This window comes from Rissa tridactyla, unplaced genomic scaffold (assembly GCF_028500815.1).
Source record: "Rissa tridactyla isolate bRisTri1 unplaced genomic scaffold, bRisTri1.patW.cur.20221130 scaffold_81, whole genome shotgun sequence".
Classification (NCBI taxonomy): domain Eukaryota; kingdom Metazoa; phylum Chordata; class Aves; order Charadriiformes; family Laridae; genus Rissa; species Rissa tridactyla.
Genome location: NW_026530008.1, coordinates 120740 through 132445, shown reverse-complemented (window position 1 = coordinate 132445; position 11706 = coordinate 120740).

Here is an 11706-nt window from a genome sequence, read left to right as displayed (position 1 = left end):
AGCAAGTCTTCTGTATGCGTCAGCCACGTCAGCAACTCATCCAGGGCGCGCTGGAACTGCCCCAAGGCGAACAAGGCACCTTCCAGCTTGCGCTAGAGTAAAAATAAAATTAACAAGGAAATGGTTTCACAATGCTATTGAATTGGCTTATGTTAGCATTAGTCACCACAATCCAGAGCAGCGTCCGTGCATCTGATATCATAAACCCAGGGAGAAATAGTCATCCAAGCCAAGCAACAGCTTCGTACTCAGAGCCGAGGTTGCCATTCCCCTGTAAAGCCTCACACGCCAGGCTTAAATCCCTAACCTTCAGAGACCCCATGTAGCCACAGCAGAGTTAAGCTGGAAGGTTCTCTCGTCGGAAATACGACAGTAGTTTTTTATCACTTACAACAGAATTTCAATAGAAATGCAATTTGCTGCATGATCTTTAAAACCTTTTCTTTCTTGTGAAATGATTCAATTTAGGAAAAAAAATACACTTCAAAGCACTGCATCTTTAAATCTCTCTTTCACTTTGATAATTTAAGGAAAGAGCACTGAAACAGTTAAGAATTAAGTTGTGTCTTTTTTTTTTTTTTTAAAGTCCTCAGTTCAGCAGCTAATATTACTTTTGCACATATGAACATGTTTTCAACTGCTACTTAAGATATCATCAACTAATCAAAATGAAATAATAACGATTCAAGATGGCACTGCTGACAGAGGAAGTGACAAAAAATACTGCTAAGGGTTTAAAAACCACAAAAGCAACTCAATAAATTGTAAAATTCAAATTATATTATATATAGAATCATAGAATCATAGAATCGCTGAGGTTGGAAGGGACCTTTAAGATCATCAAGTCCAACCATTAACCTACCCTGACAAAAACCACTTCTAAACCATGTCCCTAAGTGCCCCATCTACCCTTTTTTTAAACACCTCCAGGGATGGTGAATCCACCACCGCCCTGGGCAGCCTGTTCCAATGTTTAATAACCCTTTCAGTGAAAAAATGTTTCCAATATATATTAATAATTATTAATCCAATCTAAACCTCCCCTGACATAACTTGAACCCCTTTCCTCTTGTCCTATCACTTGTCACCAGGGAGAAGAGGTCAGCCCCCATCTCTCTACAACCTCCTTTCAGGGAGTTGTAGAGGGTGATAAGGTCTCCCCTCAGCCTCCTCTTCTCCAGGCTAAACACCCCCGGCTCCCTCAGTCGTTCCTCATAAGGTTTGTCCTCCAGACCCCTCACCAGCTTTGTAGCCCTTCTCTGGACACGCTCCAACACCTCACTGTCCTTCTTGTAGTGAGGGGCCCAAAACTGAAGGCAGTACTCGAGGTGGGGCCTCACCAGTGCCGAGTATAGAGGCACCATCACTTCCCTAGTCCGGCTCACCACACTGTTCCTGATAGAGGCCAGGATGCTGTTGGCCTTCTTGGCCACCTGGGCACACTGCTGGCCCATATTCAGCCCGCTGTCCACCAACACCCCCAGGTCCTTTTCTGCCAGGCAACTTTCGAGTCACTCCGCCCCAATCCTGTAGCGCTGCATGGGGTTGGTGTGACCCACGTGCAGGACCTGGCACTTGGCCTTGTTGAACCTCATACCATTGGCCTCAGCCCATCGGTCCAGCCTGTCCAGATCCCTCCGCAGAGCCAACCTACCCTCAAGCAGATCAACACCCCCGCCCAGTTTAGTGTCATCTGCAAACTTACTGAGGGTGCATTCGATCCCCTCATCCAGATCATTGATAAAGATATTAAAGAGAACTGGCCCCAGCACCGAGCCCTGGGGGACACCACTTGTGACCGGACACCAACTGGATTTAACTCCATTTACCACCACTCTCTGGGCACGGCCGTCCAGCCAGGTTTTTACCCAGCAAAGAGTACACCTGTCCAGGCCATGAGCAGACAGTTTCTCCAGGAGAATGCTGTGGGAAACGGTGTCAAAAGCTTTGCAAACATCCAGGTAGACAACATCCACAGCCTTTCCCTCATCCACTAAGTGGGTCACCTTATCATAGAAGGAGATCAGGTTTGACAGGCATGACCTGCCTTTCACAAACCCATGCTGACTGGGCCTGATCACCCTGTGCTCCTGCATGTGCCGTGCAATGGCACCAAGGATGATCTGTTCCATGCCCTTCCCAGGCACCGCGGTCAGGCTGACTGGCCTGTAGTTCCCTGGATCCTCCTTCCGGCCCTTCTTGTGGATGGGTGTCACATTTGCCAACCTCCAGTCAGCTGGGACCTCCCTGGTTATCCAGGACTGCTCATAAATGATGCAAAGTGGCCTGGCGAGCACTTCCGACAGCTCCTTCAGTACCCTTGGGTGGATCCCATCCGGCCCCATAGATTTGTGCACCTCCAGGTGCTGAAGCAGGTCCGTCAACGTTTCCCTTTGGATTATAGTTCTGTAATTTCCAAACCAAAAGGAATAAATGTGTAAATTGATGCAAACATGATACACACTAAGAAGCTTTTCTCAAAAATCTAAGTCATGAAGAAAGCCCCCACCTTCAAGTTTATTTACCTGTCTATTGATGACTTTTTCTTCTAGGCTGTCCCACATTAGTTTGAGCTCTGAGAGAAGGTCTTGAACTGCGTGCTTGTCACTCTCCTCGGTTACCTTCTGCAGCAACAGCTCTGCCTGACGGCTCAGTCCTTCCATTTCCATCTGCTGCTGATAAGCTTCTGTCTTAAATTGCTACGGTAAATAGAAAAAGAATACACGTAAACTTATCACAAGTAGTGACCTTCTGGAATACAGCACAGTACAGCAGTATTTACAATACCAATGCATCCCTCTCAGCTTTCGTACGTTTGGGGCGTTGTCATCCAGGGTAAAAATGCTTGTAAGGCACCGATCACCCCGACGGTCGCAGCAAACTGAGAATCTGCAGCAGTGTCTTAATGTTCTAGCAGGTATTGCTAACTGTGACCACAGAATGGCAAAGATGGCTTATAGGTGTGGAATAATTACTAAATTGGCCAAGAATACAAAAATACAGCATTGTTCACACATGAAGGAAAGTCATAAAATCAAGAGGCTTCTGAGGTAGAATACAGCCGCAGCTAGCACACGAAGAATGCAACATCTGTGATTCCCTGTACAAGCTTGTTTGCGAAACTACACGAGGGATGGAACGGAACACGCTTGTTCCGTGGCCTTCCCTTGTGACGAATAGCAGATATGGGGACGAGATGGTACTATGGAACTGATAAGCGGCCTACACGCTACCCGAGCCAACATTTCGTCAAATGTTGATGAAATGCTGTCCTTTTGTGTGAACTTTGCTCACCACAATGTACCAAAACACACCTCCATCCCGGAGGCTATCCGCCCCCGAGGTGTGAACACTCCTCCTTGAATACATTAATCATAATAAAAGTTTGTATGACTAAAGTCACTCAAACTCCACTTTGAAGATAAAAAAATAATATAAAAATAGCCCAAGAGAGAGGGGATGTCAGGGAAGACACCATCGCGAAGAATTCCACCGCTGATTTCCGGGATCAGTCGATGGGCTGAGCCTCTCTTCCCCCCCATAGGGACGCCTTTGGGTAAGACTTCGATTACACCGAGCGCTTTCTCGGGGACTTAGAAATTTCTCTAGAGAATCTCTACCCTACATTTATAGCCAGGCTGTATCGTTTATAATTTTGTCGCGTGTTTGTATACTTAGCAATATCTTTATTTGCACGTGCTTTCCAGACAGTGTATTTATCACCGGCAATCCTAAAGAACCTGTATATCTGTTGTTTAAATAAACTGCACTGTTTCAGTAGCTGGTCGTTTCACTTTCTCACTGAACGCGACCAAAACTTGAGAGAGGCCGTGCTAGTTCAGGAGCACAACTAGACTGAAGGTGCAGTCCACTATTAGTGTATCCAAATCGTAGTAGTTTAATACATATTAAACGCGATTGGACTGATAGTGCTGAATTGGGCATCACTCAGAATTTAAACCCAGCCGCACCTGGTCCCCCCCCTCCGTGAGGAGTGTTAGAACGCAAGGGGGTTTATCTTCTGCCAAAACCGCTTGGCCCCGTTTAACGCAACATTTCTCCAACGTATTCTCCAACGATCTCTCTGGTCTGTACAAAAGGCAGAACGCATCTGGAGTCACTTCTAGCTCTGGGGGTTGTGATAACACCATCCTTGAAACTTCAGATAGAATTGTTTTTCAGAAGACCTGAAAGCAAATTTTCTTCAGTAGAACACCCTCTCTGGTACATGCAACTGGGACAGCACTCTGAACAACTCGCCTAGGTGTGTTCTTCTGAAGTACGTAAGATTATGGGTCATTTGAAGTTACATCATAAAATAGATAGACTAAACAACCTGCCCACAGCCAAAAAAATCACAAGCGAGCCATGAAACCAAGGACGTTACCTGATCGTTACACATCCCTGGTTTTTATATATCGCATAACAGCCTACTGACGTCAGGAGCATACTCAAGTCACAGATCCACAAAGACAGGCTTCTGAAGGTCTAAGTTAGCCTGAAATTTTGATTTTCAGCTTCCTAATGTACTGGGAATGTTGTGATCTGTGTGAGCATTTAGGTAAAGCCTGTAATTGCAGAAGTGAAGCTGTGGAGGCATTCTTTCAGAGCCTCAAGGAAGCTGTTCACGGTAGAAACCAGAACACGTAAAAGTCACAGCAAAAGAACCCTGCACATAATAACCTTACAGCCTGTGAAAGACAAGGAATGCCACTACAAGTATTTCTCGACTATCGGAACACAGTCACAAAATAAAATGTACTTTCACCAAAATTTGGAATAGATTTTAAAATTAAACACATTTTACAATGAAAAGTGTGCAATGAAATGTTATCTGAAATTTTCATACAGATTCTTTTCTACTAGAAGTTGAAAGTTGCTTTTGACTCTTGAAAAATACAGAAAAATACTAAACACCACAGGAAAATGCAGACCGATGAAAATAGAAATGAAATAAATTGCTCGTTCATACCTTAAGTTCCTCAGTTTGCTGCTTCACTGTCTCCAGACCTGTTCCAACTGGGGACATAGATGCCAACCTGCTGCCAGCAATGTCCACCCAGTCAAACATTGCCTGAAAATGACAGTATGAAACTGAAGCATGAGCAGAGAAATAGTGTCAGATTTCAAAGTCGCATTAAGTAAAATACCAGAATTTTTTACTCCAGAGAACAAGATTGCTGTGCGCTTTGAAAACAAAACAAAGCAAAACAAAACCAAGCAGCTTTCTCCAGCGGAACCTAGGGGTTTTGCAATACAAGGGATCCAGTATTAACTAAAGTATTCCACGTAATGGTTACGAGAATGTACATGCTGCAAGACTGAACCCCTATTAGCAGCAATATCCTGCCAGTACTATTCATGTGGACTAGTACTCTACTTCTGGAGTAAAATCAGCAATTTTTATGAATACCCCGAAAGGTAAATACAAGACAAACTCTGTTCCGCACTCCTTCGGAGCAAAGATGGAAGGTGGTAGCTGAATGATAACACACTTTAAATGATGATGACAAAAGAACTTCTGTTGAAGGATAACGCTATCTGTATCAGGAAGATGGAACACGACCCATTCAGTACAGATTAGACAGTGATGGCCAATACCTGAGCTTGACTGAATCTCCTCAGGATAAGGCAGCTGGAACTTCAAAAAACAAATGAAGTCTCCCCAGTTCTGAGGCTTTGTGGGTACTTCCCTTACTCCTGATGTAATGCAGAACAACCTCAAGAACACTCCAGTTAAAGATTAAGAACACCTATAGCACTCTGGGCAATTCATTACATAGAGGAAAAAATACCTCTGCCAGGCCCTTTTTCCTCCTGCCTGTTATCTGTGATTCATGACGGAGAAGGGCTTAGGACGGCTTCTCAGAGCTGCCCACTGCTACACAACTCCTTGGCAAAAGGAGAACTAACCCCCCCAACACGCTCAACAGGATGAGGCAGCTGTAGCTAACAATCTGCCCACAATACTTTTAATAGTGTCTATTGAAATGAGCGTAAGGCGGCAGTTAAATACAGTTCTTTTACAAAGTACCAAGCTTGTAGGATGCACAACGTGCAGCCCCAGGAAATACAAAGTTCTTAAAGCAACAGCAATGTTCCTAATGTAACCCTACAAGTCAACCTCTGGGCAGTATGAAAATAAGAGACCTTGGAGAAAAAAACATAGCCAGGGTGCACCGGAAAACAAGATGTTACATTATTATTAAGATGTGTTCTGCTGCTCGATCTGCACTGAACACACAAGCAACTGCCCTCAGTGTCATGTGAAACTCTGTTTTTAAAGATCCAATGAACCAAGACAGACAGTAATTCCACTGGGCAAAAAGACAGCTTTGCAAAATCTGACCATGAAAACCCTTCTACTGTTTCCATCTTCCAGCCATTCACTGACAAAAGACATGAGGCCCGCCACTCAGCCAAAACTTGCAAAGAATAGGCAAAAAAATGAAATAAAATACAGCACATATAGAGAAAAGATATCTTAAAAAACTGCTGGAAAGTTTACCTACCGATTTTAAAAGTGAATCATCTTCCAAAGTATCGTGATTGGATGAATTACGCTACGAACTAGTATGATGGTCCAGTATGTCTATATTCTTAGTGTAATTACGCTAAGAATTCCTGTAATGGTCCAGTAACATTATGTTAATATTTTGGGCTTAAAATAGTCAAACTGAAATATTTGACTTATAAAAAAGGTGGAATAAAATTGAAGTTCTTTCACTGTCCTCCACTCAAAGAAAACAGCTGCAGGTGAGTATACGGACCTGTATTCTGTTCCTTTCAGATCATGTAAACATGTCACACCTTCAACTCGCCTATTATGTTACGTACTGACTGCCACCAGGAAATGTGAGCAGGATTACTATAAACTTGTGTCTTACCAATAAAGGGGACATCAATTTCGAATCTATACATAGAGGAGTATATGAACAACTACATGCAGAAAAGAACAGATTTAGTCTTCAATGGAAGAAAAACCTCCAACCCAACCAACCCCGAGAAAAAATATCTGCCTACTGAAGAAAACAGTCGCTAGAATCAGTGACACATGTCACCTTCCCAATCACGTAACATTTTTTACTACAACCACGTTAAACCCTATTGACTCAAGATTGGGTTAGGTGTATCACACCATCTTACCTGCAGTCCTTCTTGGTATGGAACAGCTGCCTGCAGAGCTTCAACAAGCTTATCTGCCCGGTCTTTCCTTGTTTTGCTTAAGGCATCCCAGGCAGAATTCAGCTGCAAGTAGGTGAAATTTACTCCAATGGACAAACGAATGTTACTGCTGCTGTATAATGTGCGTTCACTCATTATTCACTCATCAATAACACCAATAAACTAAGCATGAATAGTTCACATTAATTCCATGTTAAAACTCTTGTTCTCCTTATCGCTGCATAGTTACTTTCCTTCAGAATACACTCGACGTTCTGGATGGCAAAAGCTGTAAAATTCAATACTGATTATTGAATAGTTTCATTAACCTACGGATTACAGTCAATATCGGAAATAGTATCATTAAATCATTTGGAATTGCATCCTTATCAAAAAGGTAGCTTAAAAGAAACACACTGCTGAACACTGGAGAAATTGTCAGTACTCTGTCGTCATCCAAGCAGCATTGTCTCAGTCAAGATGCTGCACTTGGCATAAACCAGACACGTTTCAAATTTATTCCAGCATTCCTATTGCAAAAAGTAGCCATCTATTGCATTCATCAGTGACTATTTCCACAAAAAGCCTTTCTGTCTTTTACAGAACTTTTAACCCATAAATCAATACAATAAAATTGTTTATACATTCTGAACTAATACGAGCCAAGATCCATTTACTTGAAAAGCAACCCTGATGTCATCATAAAAGCTTCAGGGGTATCTTACATTTGCCGCAAAATGTCTATTTTTCAAAATTTGTTGGGGGCAGGGAGGATATACCAATTTCAGCTGAACAAGCACCTGGCGTAGCAGATTCAAGCACCTGCATTTCCCATACCTCATCTATGCTCTTGTGGACAATAGGTTTGTCAGGCTCTCCACAAGCAGCTCCAAGGTCAGAGCCAAGGCTCAGAACTGTTGCTAGTTCCTCTTGCAGTCCATCAATTTCGTCTTTAGCAGCCTACAAAGAGAAAAAAATTCAATGCCGCTCACACTAACTTTAATAATCTATGTACAGCTTGTTTTCAAGATAGGACATGGCAGGATTCGGCCTGTGGTTTCTTTAAAGTCCCTTGGACTTACAATCTGACGCTTAAAACACAAGCATCCCTTTGCAGGGTCAGACTGAAATCACCTGACACCAGTCTAAATTAGAACAATGGCTTATGATGTCACTTTGCATGAGATGAAAAAAAATAAACAGGAAGTTTTCAATTAGATTTCTTTAATCAGAGTGTTTTCTTTTTCAGAGGTTGTCAGTCAACCCTCAAATCTTTAACTATCAGCATGAATAATTACAGGCTTAGAGCATAATACATAGAGCACGATACATGCGTACACCTTTCATTTAGATGTTACCTGTTACTCAGGGAATCTCAAGTACGTATCACTTTCAAAAGTCTCAGTGACGTGCTTATTATATACGTGTTCATAAGCAGATATGCAAATATAAGGACAGGCACCTGTTGCATGCTCATTGCAATTCAGAACTGGTACATGTTATTTACCACAGACTCTTGAGATATCACTACAGTAAATTCCTACACAATTATCCCTCTTGGTCTCTAAAAAAATAGCCTCCTGTGGTATTTCATAGTAAGTCTCTCTTTTCTCCTCATACTGTAAATAACATATTTTAAGTCAACAAAATACTTTCTACTGACCTCAGCATCTTCTTGTTGTTGCTTGACTACAGATGGATCAACTCCAGGTCCCTCCAGTTCTCCTATGAGCTCCTGAGTATCTTTAATAGTAGCTGCAAGAGCCACGTGACTACACCACAACTTTGCGGCTAGTTTCATTACATCCAACAATTTGGCCTCCCTCTCCTCAGTCAAGGTCTGGATGTCTTCTCAATGAGGACCATTTGGTCTAGTTTATCTTGAACAGCTAAACAACAGAGGAACTAGATCACTACCTTGGCAAACGATTCTTGGCCATAAATCTCTCTACAGTTCTACAGCAGAAACATATGGGTATCTTTTAAAATTTAGACTGTAAAATTGTTTCTTTACGACTCATAACCTTAAGTGGAAACAACCACCACAACCTTAAAAAATAAAACAAAGGTCATATCCACGATGAATTATTTTAAACAAATACTTTGCTTTTATACATCTTCTCCAGCTTCTCCAGGAGAACACAATCCCCAGATCAGTGGTCATCAGAAATGAACATTTTTATATGCTGCAGCTTGCTGCATTTCCACTACATGAAACTTTCCTCCATCTATTACCTTTAGCAGATATATCCTTATCAGCTCCTTCTGAGCGAGCAATCATTTCCTTCCCTCTCTGTTTAAGCATCTCATACACCGGCTGAAGTTCTTCCAGATCCACTGACACGTTCTTATCTTCACTGATTTGCTCTTTAATCTTCTCAACCTCTGCTGAGATTGAAGGTGGCTGCCTCAGACGTTCAACTGTGCCTTTCAGACTCTCAAGAGTCGAATCTATCTTGCCATGAAACTGGTAGGGTGGTAAAGGACAGAAAGAAGTGGCAGAGAAATTAGGAAAAAAAAACAACTGCAAAATGGCATTTGAAATTCTCTTGGGAAAAGGTACTTCAAAATTAACATATTTAACATCTCTAGCCAAGAGACGTATGTGCCACTTGCAATACTGCCCTTCGTGGTTCTTCCCCTCTCTCAATATCTACATTACAAAAATGACCTTGCAAAATGGTACTTCCTCTCAGATTGAAGAATTTTACTATGAAGTCCCGTTTCAGTCCTGAGACGTTCCATCTGAAGATACTATACATAGAGCAGAATCTACTTGCCTTTACTCCTGTGTCATTCATACAGTAGGTTGTACCTTATTTTGGAGAGCCATGACTCGTTGGCTCTTTCATGAGCCATTCCATCATTTTAGCAAGCTGTTTACCTGAGTAGTAAATACATACTTTTTCATATCAGGACCAATACACTGGCGTATAACCACTGGTTAAGATTCGATATGTCTGGTCAGTCAAAAAGACGTCTCTTAGTGCCCAGGTGATGCTTGTTACTGCAGTAAAGGAACGTTACTTTCTGCAACTAAAAGCACACAACAGTGCGTGTTATGTTGACCCACAGATGACTGAGCCCAGGGAGGTGTCCAGAAACTCAATTACAGCTCTGTAACATGGTTCACCCTTTGGTATAGGTCCAAAGACAGCCTTTACTACATGCTTTTGGATCCCTAGAGAGTCCTAAAAACCCCTCACCACCGTGCCCCTTTCAATTTACAGAAATTAGTAAACCTTGGGTGCATTTAACGATCCCTCCGGGATCTACAAAAAGCACTCTTGACTACACTTGGGAAAGGTGCCAGAAAGAGCACAGCAAAACAAGATTGCCTGATGGGAACAAATAGCTACATCCTTTCTAGTCAAAGGAATACAGGCAATGCGAACGTAATGACTCTTTCCCACCACACAACCCACTTTAAATCAGACACTGTGACCAACGTTATGGACTCAGTGTTTTTGTTAGAAGTGCGAATATCATACGAGCCAGCAAAATGTGTTATGGAAGATAAGTAGCCTTCCCACCTTCCGGACTTCTGGAAAACTGATTGCAGCAACAAAACCTTACAAAAGTGGTAAATACGGGAATTAAATTGGCACTATCAAGGTCTAATTTTAGGAGATATATATATTAAATTTTAGAATTGTTGGTACATTCAGTGGGCTTCCTTGTACTCATACTTCAATGAATGAGACGAGGTGTTTTAGAACTTCAAAGGAAGAAAATGCAAGTCATTACAACCTCTCATTCTGGCTCCATAGGTTATGGGGTGCCTTTGATACGTAGTGCTGCCACATATTCCTCTTGGATAGAAAAACCTTCCCCTGGGCTCAGCTCCAGCAACTGAGGCCCAGGTTTGTCCATCTTACCTATATGAGGCTTGTGCTCAGCCATCAGCTCACGCAGTTGCTATAACAAACAAAACAACTTCTCAGTTTCTTATGCTTGCACCACCACATTACAGCTGTCCCCACTTCCAACACATCCAGCTGGCGAGAAATGCCAGACAAATACCCTTCATCCTAATGTCAAGCGCAAATACTATCAAACAAAGGTAGTGATTGCTCTGCCAGTGATGGCTCCCATTCCAACAGAGAGCTACCCAGGCTTTAAACACCACAATTAGAGACGCACTGGAAAGGTCCAGGCAATACTCTCGTAGGACGGATGATTGACTACAGGCAAAATATCAGATGCTAACTATGCATATGATCTTGGCAACAGACACTCCCCATATCTAGTACCTATAACGACAGAAATGGCAACAATATTCCAGGCATGTGCATAACACCACTGCATATATACTTTTCGTGTTGGTATTTGTCACTTGCCTCGAACCCTTCCATTGAAGAACATCACAGAAAGAGGTACCGACATTGCAAGAATATGAATTCAAATTATCCTTGCTTTAAGAAGAGGGAAGTAGCACCAGGAAGAGTCAAAGAAATCAGTGAAAAGGAGAAAAGGACAAGGAAGACCGATTGGGAGAGACTATCAACCTAGTTTAGCAGTCTCCTCTCTGGCCACAAGACC